Source organism: Lepisosteus oculatus, chromosome 1, assembly GCF_040954835.1.
Source record: "Lepisosteus oculatus isolate fLepOcu1 chromosome 1, fLepOcu1.hap2, whole genome shotgun sequence".
Lineage (NCBI taxonomy): Eukaryota > Metazoa > Chordata > Actinopteri > Semionotiformes > Lepisosteidae > Lepisosteus > Lepisosteus oculatus.
In genome coordinates this window covers 7,768,711-7,781,872 of record NC_090696.1, presented here as the reverse complement: position 1 = coordinate 7,781,872, position 13,162 = coordinate 7,768,711, and positions in this window count along the sequence as shown.

The window sequence follows — 13,162 nt, the reverse complement described above, 5'->3', positions numbered from 1 at the left end:
GAAAATTTCTTCAGTTACTAGATCCCACATTAATGTGCTCTACTAAGTCAAAATTACAACTTTTTTACAACATTAACAGTAAGTGTTATAATTACATATTCTTAGAAAAGGATAAAACATTATAGCTTTTTATGAATAATAGAACAAGCACATTAAACATTTTTCCAAAATAACCACTGTGAGTTACCGAGTTAAAGACTTTGAGTCATAAAATATTTATGAAGATGGTGGTATACCCTGTGTACTTTGATCTTTATATTCACAGTATCTACAAATGTCACCTACTGTAAGTACATTAGGTATATATTACGTATGAGACTGTATGGATTTAAAGACACAGTACAGTATGTGAGAAATACATTTTTTTCATAATCAAAATGTAAAGTTAATTTTCTTCTTGTTTATTTTTTGCAGAAATTTGCTTTAAGACAACATATACAGTAGATCTTAAAGCGGATGCAAACCTGAAAGAAGCACATTGCATTCACAACAAGCTACAGTATAATAATAAACTATGTTTATATATCTAACTGAGTAATTGTGTTTTGTAATATAGCCCTACTTTCTTTCTTAATTAATTTAAAATTTAACATACTGTAATATGCAGTTTAAAATGAATAAATGTCTAAACAGTATACAACTTAAATTCTCTAATTGGAAAAGATCGTCTCAAGCGGCTCAGCACTGACTTGAATTCGAAACCAGGTGTTTTCTGGCACCAGCCCAAACACTTCCACATGCCATGTTAAGCATTCACTGCTCCACCTGCCAGTTTTACAAAGTAGTGCCGTCCCACAACAGAATATTGCAGCGTGCTACAGTAACTTGAGGTGTGCAGGCACAATGTGCTGCATTGTCTGGCATACATTATGAATGGATCTGGATCTATAAATATTGGAATATTGAAATAATATATTTGTGATAATTATACAAGTAATCTCTTGAACAATAATATTACACAATTCTGACTCCAGGCATAAAAAGAATAAAAAGACACATTTCTATCATTAAAATCATTCATTACTTAACCCTACCCCACCTGACATCAGGTTCTGACTTAGGTCATTTGGAAAACCTGGTATTAATAAACCAGTCACACATTCAAGGCTTACTGTATAATCCTGACAGGCCTATTTCACCCTGTACTGAATGTCCCAGACAGTAGTCCTAAGGGTTTCTAAACACAAAAAACGTTGAAAAGAAAATATTATAACCCTTATGTACTGTATCTCTATGGCAGTAGCTCTGGGCTAGCAGAGTTGTTGGTAAAATGTCACTGCAATAAAGAGCCTGTCTCTGCGAGAAGCAAAAGCAATCTGTTTTCCCAAAGCCATTAGATGTCTTTGACCACTCTGGCACCTGAATCACAGTCCAGCGATGACTAACTGACTCATGTCATTGGAGGTACCAATAGTAGCACATACAGTATGAGAGCTACAGTATTTCCCTGCATAGACTTCATGCATTTCATGTATTCAGAAAATAATGAATGCACAAATAAACATTATTTTAAGTTTGGATACAGCAAAGAACAGAGTCTAGTTAGTTCTAAACCGAATATGGAGTAGCTAATGAATAGCATTCCAATACAATTTTGACAATAATACTGATTTGTGTTGAACATTTTTCCCAAAAAGATATCTTAACAATTCATAGTTCTCACAGGAAGTATCATGAGGATGACTCATCTTTGTGTTCCAATGTTGAGCCAATTTGACTGTAGTCTAAACATTCCTGTGGAGACCAGTGCATTAGGGGGCCTGCTGTCTGCCCCTATGATGGCTTAAAACCTAAATTCTGAACATGTCATTCCCTGTTGTCACTTCTGATATTCGTAGATTATCCCAGTGCACAGCACGATTCTCAAAGCACAATGAATATCTTGCTGAACTTGTTAGCTTGTAAGAATAACAAAATATTCCTAGAAATAGAAAATCAGATTATACTGTATGTGGTGCATTTTGTCATTATATTTTCTGCAGGACTACAAACAAGCGCCTGCCTCCAGGAAGTATTCATTGTTCCATTATAGATTTTATTGTTCCATTTTCTATTTCTTTTTTTTTCACATACATTGCCTTGCACAATTTGCGCATGACTGCTTTAAGGTTTGCAGTCATAACACTTTGATTTGTAATAATCTAATATTTATAATATACACAATCTACTAAATCCATTCAAAGCAAAAAAAAACACAAAAGAGAAAGAAGACAATGATTGCTAATTAATATGAAAGAAAAACAAAAAAGTCATGATTGCATAAAACCATTTGAATACCTTGAAACCTTTGAATTGGCTGTCAGAAAACTGGTGAGGGATGTCACTGTGAGGCCAACAATAATTTTAAAAGATCTACAGAGTTTAGTGACTGAGATGGGAAAAAAACATCTCTCAGTCAACAATACCCAGAACACCTCACAAAACTAGCCTGTATGGTATGGTGAGGTTGCAACCAAGAAGCCATTAGTAAAGCATGAAGCCATCTCAAAACCTGCATGGAGTTTGCAGCAAAGCACCTGCAAAATGTGGCAAAAAGTGTTGTGGTTAGATTAATTCAAATTGGAACATTTGGTCCAAAAACGATTGTTATGTTTGGCTCAGGCCTAATACAGTACATTTCCCAATCAACACCACACTTAAAGTCAAGGGTGTTGGTGGGAGCATCATGCTATTAAGCTTCTCCTTAACAAGGAATGGAAATCTTGTTACGATGAAAGCAAAGTACAGGCAAATACTAGAATACATGTAGCATTGTGCTGAAGATTTAAAACTAGGGAGGGAATTCACATTTCAGCAGGAGATTAAGCCAAATCACAAGACCAAAACTACATTGGAGTGGCTTAAGAATTAGATAGCAAATGGCTTTTGAGTGGTAGAATCAGAGTCCTGACTTGAATCCTATAGGGAATCTGTGCAAAGACGTGAAAACTGTTATCCAGAAGAGATCCCAAAGCATTGTCATAGAACTTGTGTTCCATTAAGTTCCATTCATCCAACCATTTCATCCAATATAGGGTCTCTGCAGGAGGCACAATCTATCCTGGTAAATTTCAGGCACAAAGAAGGATACGCTATGGATTAGAAGTCACTTCATCACAGGTTACACACAGACACAGACACACACTTACACTCACATCAGGGCCAATTGTTCCAGAAGTCAATTAATCTACCAGTATGTCTCTGGAGTGAGGGAGGAAACTAGAGCTTCTGGCAAAAATCATACCATCAGGGTGAGAAAACTCCACTCCACACAGAGAGCACCCTAGCCCCAGAATTGAACCCAGGACCCCACTGCTTCAAGGCAGCAATACTGACCAATCTGTCACCATGATGTCCGTGGTGAAATATATTCCACCAAACAGTGCAAATGTCTGAATACCTTTATGCAATCAGTATATTTTTCTCTTTGGTTTTTGCTGTCCCTTATCTTACTATTCGAGGTTTTCATTTTGATCATACATGTTTTGAATAAAATATGATTTTTAAAATAATGTGTAAAAGAATGCTCATTTTGTAAAAGAAAGGTATTTTGTATACTTTTGTACAAAATACTTTTGTTAGGCATTGTAATTTTATTTTGTAAAGCATTGTAATTTCAGCAGCTGCTTCTGTGTGCACTGGTTAAGAGAACATGGTAGGCAGGCTTGGGATTTTTTAAATGTACCATGAACACTGTGTTAAAGCAAAGATAACAAAAAAGGTTAACAGTTTTAAATGTGTAAGTCAGTTTAAATCATGGCATTTTAAAGTATCTATTACCACTTTTAATAGCATATTAGGTAGGTAGTCAGTTCTGTATTCGGGCCACAATTGCCCATTGGTCCAGAGTTGACCCCAGTTTCCATGAAGATAAGCAAACAGAGAGCACATGAGCCCTCACCTCTGAAGAGACACTAGCTCATTGCACCTGTTCCCATTCATACAGGTGAGTAGACTGGAGACATCAAGGTAAAACACTTCACTCAAGGTACAGCAACAGGCACACAAGCCCACAACCAGTCAATGACGGAACCAGAGATGTTTCCGCTATATTACCCTATCCAACAGCATGTAAAAATAAATAAAATCTAATATACAAATAAAAATAATATGATCTGATTTCAAAACTATTGCCAAAGCAGGTGTTGCAATTAGATACAATATTGTGGCATTGCAGTGCTAATTATTGTATGGTATTATCTGTACAAAAGGAGAAAGGAACAAACCTTTCATTAAATATTGAACACTGTTCTAAGCTCTTTTGTTTTTTTCTGTGACAATTCTTTATAGGTTATAGCTAATTAATTTAGCAGTGTGAATGCCGACCCACTGTCAGCTGCTTGTTTTTTAAAATGTTGCTTCATTTAAATGCAAATATCTGCTTACTTGCAAGACAAGTAATATATATTTAAAACACGCCTACAAGGGGAGCAAAGCACCATGAATTTGAACTGTCTTGAAATTTCTCATTTGTAATTAGAAAGTTTTAATTAATAGGCACAGTGAATAGAATAATATCAGGATATTGTTTTAATGTGAGTTTTGTTTTATTCAATGCATATTGAAGGAGTAGTGAAGATAATAGTGTTTCTAAATAACAGTAACTTCATACAAGAGATTGGGGTGAACATTTAAAAATGCAAAAATATTTTACTATTAAAGCCACAATGCAGCTGTAGGCATAGATAACTGGAAAATTAAATTGTAAAAGTTCCAACCATGTTTAATATATAACAGTTTAAACTACTTAATTTGGACAATCGATTGTATGTTTTAATTTATTTCTTTATTTTTTCTTTCTCATCATAGATTTATGCCTCTTATTTTTTTAATGGGTTCAGGTTGTCTTTTACCTGCCTGGAACAAAGAAAGGAAATAAGTAAATAACTAGAATGTCTCATTCAGATAACAGGTGAAATCTCTGCTTGGACAAATTCCATAACCTGGCAGTTGAGGTTTTAAATCTAGGAAATGATCATATGATCGTTCTTTCTGTGTGGTGCAGAAATTGTAGTCCAATTAACTATACAGGGGGATTCAGAAAGGGCAAAATAACTAGCAAATATACTGAGAGTGGATTCACATACTCTACAGTGGACACAAAAAAGAGGAACATAGCCAACTACAAAAGTATAGAGCACACTGTGTCTGAGACCAGGTGTCCTGTTGTGACCATCATTAAATTGAAAAACCTGGTGTGTTCTGTAAGTGGTGCAACTAATTCAGCCAACCTCTGGGGAACTATAAGAAATGGCTATTGATGCCAAACACATAAAGTGTAAAGTGCATTTTAGCTTTCATCTATGGGTTGGTAAGCAATACAGAATAGATTCAATGCTTTACTTTTAAAAAATAAATAAGCTTGGTGAAATGGTCAAGCAACAGAATGATCTTTTTTTCACAGGAGTGAATTAGAGTTTTTGACTGGCATGAAATATCTGGTGCTGAATTGTCTTAACCTCAAGAGGTGGCTTTTTATAAGTCCGAAGTGTTTAGTGCAGTTCTGATAGCATCGTATTCTTTTTTAATGAAGAAATATGAAAGGCTGTCTTGTGGTAACCTTTAGTGTTTGTTGGAAAGGTCATGTTCATGTTAAGAAATCTATATGCACCTTGGAGTCCTTCTTTTAAATTCAGAAGGCATTGATGAGTAATATTTGGTTCGATCTCCTTTGTTCTTAACCACAAAGATTTTATCTTGGACAATAGAATGTGATTAATTTCTGTGTATTCTATTTTTGGCAAATCAGGAATACTAAAATCTCCAATTTCCAGTAATGCAATTCACTGAACAGCTGTTGGGATTTCTAAATTCACAAAGCTGATCTTTATTATTGTCTCAAAAACCACAGAAAATTCTTGATGCAGGTAAACACTAACACAGTGAGTTTTTTTTTCATTTCTGTAACAAGATTCCGAGATAGAGAAGGACTTTCATTAGCTGACATTTCATGTTTGAGAAGATAATCCCAAAAGATAAAAAATGATGCAGTTTCATGTGTGTTTGATATTTTTATTAAGTGCTTTTGTTTTCTGAGGTGGTGTACTGCAACAGTTGAGCCCTCAATGTAGGTACTGTAACTGAGACTTTCGAGGGGGACACTCAAAAAAACATTTTCAAACCTGATTTTATTTCTGACTCCTTTTTCAAATGAGAAGCAAAGCCCTGCTGTACATAAATATATACAGAACTTAAATAGCACTGATCTTGAGCTGCTTCATTAATATAATGTAGATGTTCCTGTTGGAGAACATCTACAGTTAGAAACTTTCAGTTTTCTAAGAGTACAGGTCAACCCACAGTGGGCAGCCCTTTGTCATTACTGTATTAAAAAACCCAAGGTGAGGAATTATTCTCTGACAAGATCGAAATGTATAGCCAATATGTATCTGTCAAACTATAATTCAATTCCTGAAGTTCATTTCACCACCAGCTTTCCATGATTAAAGTTCAGAAATGGGTACTGGGAACAGAAGCCACGCATTGATGGAGAAAAGGTCTGACTGTACCAAGGAAAGTACAGTAAATAGTATGGGGCAGATAATATCATCAGACAGTTTGGAGAAAAAGAAATCTGCATTGCTACTGAAAAGGTGGTAGGTTAAAGGATTATGAATGATTCACACAACTAATTTATTGTAGACACCCAAACAAACTGCAAAATACAATGGCAGCAATTCTCGCTCGTGTAGCTACAGTACATAAAGCAACCAGACAGATAGGCAGGGAAATCATTGAACTATTATATATTAACACTATGCATTTTGCTTCTTTAAGCCAAAGCAGGTAAATGGGTCTCATTTTCCAAAAGTGGAAACAAGATATACTGAAAGAATGACTATTCTAAACCTGAGAGACGGAAATAGTCCCTTGTGCTTCTTATAATCAAAACTTTCCTGAAATGTCTTACCAATGAGTTTTTGCAGCCAAAAGTTGGTGACAGCTTGTTATGAGTTGGTGTCATGAACAAAGGCTCATGTAAGCACAGCAAGATATCTTTGATTTAAAATTCAGGCTTATGATGGGTGGCTACTGTGATGGGACTGAGGGAGAAAGGTTTATTTAGTTTTTTACTGAATATAACCCTTACTTGAGTGAATAGCAATGTGTAACATGGTGTTTAAATAGATAAAGAAGATAAGAGAGTATTATGTTACTGCAATTTTGTGGGTGTTTTACGTAATTCATGAGATGAACAGACCTGATGTACTCGACTGTCCTTGTCATTATGATACCTGGGCCGTTGTCATTAATATGTTGGCCAACACTACTGTATGTTAAAGGCACTCCAACCTACTTAGGACCCTTTATGTAACTTTAAATTCATTTGAACTCTATCTGGGTGCCATTGTAGTTCATGTAACAATGCGCTGTGTAGATTAAATAATGGACCCTATGCGGAGTTGTGGAGGAGAGTCAGGAGAGGTTAAAGGTAAATCCAAAACGTTAGGCAGAGACAGTCAAGGACGAGTTCCTGGTTCAATAGGAAAGATAATCCAGGAGAAGAAGGCAGACAAATCCAAAATGCTAGGCGAGATTGAAGTCAAAGGTGAGTTCCAGGTTCGAGTATCCAAAAGCAAGAACAAGTAGTTATAAATGCGAGGCAAGGAGCTCCAAGGCAGCTAACAATTCCGAGCAATGTTCAGGAAAAAGAGAAGGCTTAAGTAGGTGTGGAAGTGGAGGGTGTGTCAGCAAGTGAGGCCCTCTGATTGGATGAAGGGATAGATAGGCGTTTGAAGGGATTGCCTCCAGCTGATGCATGATTGGGGCGAGATCACTTGTGTGGAGGATTCCGATTAGCAATGGGTGTGACAGTTCAGAGCCTCACAGAAAGGAGCCCCATTTAGTCATTAAAATTCCAGACAGATACATAAAGTGACAATGCATTATTTGTCTAGAGCTATATCATTGCTTTGCGTGTCAGGCGTTCAAAAACTGGATGCATTACAAATTCATAACAGCTAAATGTCAGGCTAATGAAAAACTTATGTGATGGATCTTGACAAAGTTTAAAATCTGTTGGCAAAAATAATGTGATTTAGTGCTGTTGTTTTCTGTATCACAGCTGCTCAATTCAGTGTTAAAAAACACTCTTCAGTGCAATATCCCACAGGACCTTTTAACCCACATTTGAGTTGACTATACTGTATGTTTAATTATTTTATATGTACTGTATAATATATACTATAAACATTTTGAGTTTGTGCTGAATTTAAAAAAGCTGAATGTACATTAGCTAAGGTTGTTGGTTGACAATTCTGAGGCATATCTAGCCCTCTTAATCAAGACACTCCTGACTATATTCCTGGCATGAGAATGGAAGGGTTTTGCTCAGGGATCAGCAACCAGCATCTTGTGAGAAGCATGTAGATTTTTTAGACTATGCATAATGTGTGACTCCCCATTATAATGTGACACAATTTGAAGATGGCAGATTCAGACAGCTCTGGCCTGAAGTTCATTAAGCTTCCGGCTTCCCATTATTAAAGTTCAGAAAAAGGCTGTCGGGACTGCCCTGCTGTCCTCAGTCATGTGACCATTTGTTGGAAGACAATTGGTTGGGTGATGTGTTGAAACCTGGAAACTGAGGCTTTCGTGGGGGAAAACAGAAATAAATATAGAGAACCCTGTCTGGAGTAAGAAGTATGTGTAACATAAGACTCTGTGTGGGAATCTGAAGGGTCCTGTGTGCATGATGTCTGTATAACAAGTGTTTAAACCTATGTGGAGCTGGACGTCTGTGTGGTGTGAGTTACTGTATGTCTGAGTGTGGGAACTCAACTACTGTATTTTGAGAAGCCAGTAAGCATCTTAACAGCTGGTAAATGATAGAGAAGGACAGAGAAGAAGTTTAGGGGAAAAGAAGATCTTAAGCTTTTGTTTTGGTTCTGGTTGTTTTTTGTTCCTGCCTAAGAAGAAAGAGCCCTTTTTGCCCCTTATGGCTGTATTAGCGTCTGTATTCCAGGGGCCTGCCTATAAAAAGATCAATTGCTATGTCATCCCAACCCCGGGGTAGTCACAACAAAAATATATTTTTCGAATCTGTCAAAATAATGTTTGAGACTACAAAAAGACTTGTCAGACTTGGAGACAAAGCTGGTATTGGCTCATTTGCAGCATGTATTTATAAATAAAAAACAGATTTATACCACTTGCGTTCAGGGCATTCCCTTTTTTTTAAATCAGATCTGGCCGTCTTTATGGCCAAAGCAACAAAATAATCTGAACAGTGTGGCAATGTAACCACTCTGCGGAAAGAAGTGAATCCTTGAACAACAGCTGGATATGTATAATATGATTCAGAGATACTGAGCCTGTTACACCTGGATAGCACTGAATTCTCTTATGGCAGATAAGGATTCTGATCCTGATTCTTTAGTGCTGTGGAAATCTACACTGCCTGGTGAGTGGTGCAGTGTGGCTGTGTATCTGGGGTTGCCCTTGAGAGGGCATGATGGAATTTCACAAGGTGGTGGAGCAGTTATTCACAAAACTCTTCCAGCTGTCATTTAAGGCAGGGGTAATAACCATTTAACTGAAAAATTGTTAATGTGAGACCCTCCCCAAGAAAACAGAAGGAATAGAAATTGTATTTACCCTATGACCATCATCAGGAAACGCACACTGAAGAAGCACATATTTCTTACTTCTATTACATGTAAGATTAAAATGAAACATGAGCATCATGCATAAGGCAATTTTCCATCCATTTTCTAAATGCTTTATCCAGTATGGTGTCATTGGAGAGCCGATGCTGTCACGCCCTCTGCAGCCAGAGGGCGCTCCTTCTCTGTCCTGTCCCTTGTTTCCGGTCTGCTGTCCTTCCTGTCCCTCTCTTTCCCTTGGGCTATATATTTCCGGGTCTTGCAATCTGTCCTCGCTCAGCATTGACGTTCGGATGTCCTGAGACCCGCCTAGCACCAGGGCGCCCCACGTCCGCTCCCTGAGGGCATAGGTTTCTATACGGCATTCCTGAACTCTTTGCACTAATGAGCCCGGGCCTTTTTCCCGTCTCGCCGCTACGCATATGGGTCTTTTTCCGCTCTCCTGCTCCCCACGGTTAGTCCCTTTGGACGTCCGTGACAGATGCCTATCCCAGTAAGCAATGGACACAAGGCAGGATATGCCCTGGATGGGATCCCAGTCCATTGCAGAGCAAATACACACACCCACAAGGACCAATCTTCCCAGAATCCAATTAACCAACCAGTATGATTTTGGACTGTGGGAGGAAACTGGAGCACATGGAGGAGTTCTACATGAACACTAATGTGATGCTCACCACAGCATCACTAAGTGCCCAATATTTTATTTTAGGAAGTAGTCAAAATGAACTTAGAATAAGTATGTTTTGTTTAACTAATTTGTTAGAGCTCTTTGAATATGCAAAGGCAGTAGTGAATACAAACAGACTTTATGATTTGTCATGCCAAGATTTTCAGAAAGCTTTGGAAATTTCAGACAATAAGAATTTAAGTAAAATGAATATATTCATTTCCTTAAAGAGAGTATAAATGAACAAACGATCAGACTGATGATGTAATTACTAAAGAACCTCAGGGATCTGTGTTAGGATCTCAATATATTTCAGTGATCTACTGTAGATTCTGGTGTTGTTGGTAAACCAATAATATTCCCGACTTGTCAAACATCTGGTGGTTGACATTTAATGTAGTGCAGTCCAGAATGTTATATGTCGTACCAAAAACGATGAACGATAAATATTAGATGGAAAATACAGCTTAGAGAAACCACTTATGAAAAGACTTATGGTTTATGTTGACCCATCACTTCTTCTTGACAATGTGGGGAAGGTCTTTATTCCTCTAAATCCCGGGCACCGCTAAAGTGAGCTTCACAAAGATTGCCATGAGCCTTGGTGTTGTCATTGACAACCTCAGGTTCACACACTACATCTTATCGGTGACTCACTCTGGCAGATTCTTCCTTGAAAACATCCAGAAGATCTGTCCCTAGCTGATCACCTCCTAAACTCCGTGTCCTGGCTTGTGTCATCTCACAACACCCTTCAAGCACAACTCCCAGCAGGTACCATCAAACCACTACATCTCAAACACAGCACTACAGCCCATAAATTCCCTCCCAAAACCCCTTATGTTTGCCTCCTCTCTGTTTTTCTACATTGGCTTCCAGCAGTGGCCTGGTTCACATTCATGTTCACATTTGGGGCTAGCCTACAGGCCTTCCAAGGGGCCTGCATCAGTATGTCTCCAGACTACTGTTCTTACTAGGGTATGGAGATCAGGTTACTCAGGCTGACCGGCAATAACACTGCTGAGGGATTTTAAGCCACCTAATTCACACAGTCAGAACCACGAAACCCACTTGACATGTTTTTGAAGAAATTGAATACTCTCTCAGCATATCCCTAATCCCAGAGGCATGTGACTAATCTTCATTTACTATGCATTGATGTCAGTAATTTCTATCTGTAATGATGCACCGAACCCCAGTAGTACTGTGCAACTTCCTTGAATTGTTTTATTTTTTGTTGTTTAAATGCTGCTCTTATATGCATTCTTTGCATCTTGACCAGATGTGATTGTGAAGTGTTTTGGATAAAACTGTCTTATTTCTACAAAAAATAAACCAGCTCAAATTGTATTTATACTTCCCTTCAAAGTTGAGCTACTGTGAGTCAAACTGAGAAGCCTGCTTATTGCTTTTTATGTTAATGGAGCTAATGTACAGTACAGAAGCATACATCAGAATTGTGATTCATGTTTGTAAAAAAATAATAACTCTGTGCTCAGTGTTTTCATTGGCTTGTACAGGCAATTTTCAGAACAAGGTATTACATCAAAGAGATAAGAGAATATGAACAAAGCCTTTATTTACTATTTAGACAATTTGGAATGTAAAGACTATGAAATCTGCCTTTTTTTTTATTAATTTGTAGGTATAATTCAGAGCAGCTTTGCTCTTTAGTTTTTTTTTACACTTCATAAGAATTGCTTAAACAAAATTCTAAATATTATATGTGGTATGTCATATTTACATACCAAGAACGAATGAATTCTCATATCCTCAATGGGGAAAGGCACTGACCAGAGCACAGGTTGAATTCTAAGATGGTGGGTTTGAATGTCATGTCACAAGACAACTATGACCACAATTCCCCAAGTGGCAGCACACAACCAGTTGAGTGCCACTGACGGTTGAAATAACGATTGCTCTCTCCACTCTTGAGTACACTGAGATCATGTCCAGGCTTGCAGTGTGGTCATGGAGGGATGCACCTCTCCTCCAATTGACACTAAACCTCTAGCTCAGGGACATAGTGCCTGTGACTTGTTAAAAGACTATAATATACTACTGACTCACATAAAGATCTATTTTGAATTCGATCTGCAATTCCGTCAGAATACTCAAGTTAATATTGTTACAGCTTTAGGTGACTGAGAAATGTCTCTTAAATTGTAGATACTTTAGTGACACTTGGAAGGGTAAACACTTCTAACAAAGGAGAGAGGATGTTTGCTGAGGTCTGGGGGGGTCCCTTGAGCAGAAACAATTGTAAAGTTTACCTTAGTATACCCAGTTGTGAATTAATGATTGTCAAGGAGCAGTACAGACACACACACAATATAAGATGCATGAGGACAGGAGAGGGGGGAGGAAGGAAGAAACGTGGAGAAGCAGGGAGAAGAGAGAGAAATCCAGAGGAGTTGGCCTGCGCCAGGTGAGAGCCCCTACTTCATGATCATCCAAACAAAACCTGAAAGGAGCTAAGTATTTAAAACGGCTTTCCTGCTTAGGATGCATTTTTATGAATAGGGATATAGGCTCCCATTTATTTTGTGGCATCCGGGGTACAGAGAGAGAGATTTAACTGCAAGTTCCTTTGTATTAAGTTAGAAGGCAGTTTCTCTCTTATGTGGCCTCTGTAGGTATTAAGAGTTTAATGCTTAGTACCTCTCTGGGGTTTTCTGAGTGACCAGAATGTTAGGTCTCTGAAACGCCTTGTTTGTAAATACTGTACATAAAGTAACTTGTGTATGTTTTGTTGTGTGTAGTGTAGTCTGTGTCCTGTCATTGTAATAAATATTTGTTAACCAAGTGTGTCTGGATTTCCTCTCTGTGCTGGAGAACAAAGAATTAATGTGCCTCTAATAATACCAGCTTGGGTATATTGCTAGAAATCACTTATAAGTTGGGGGTT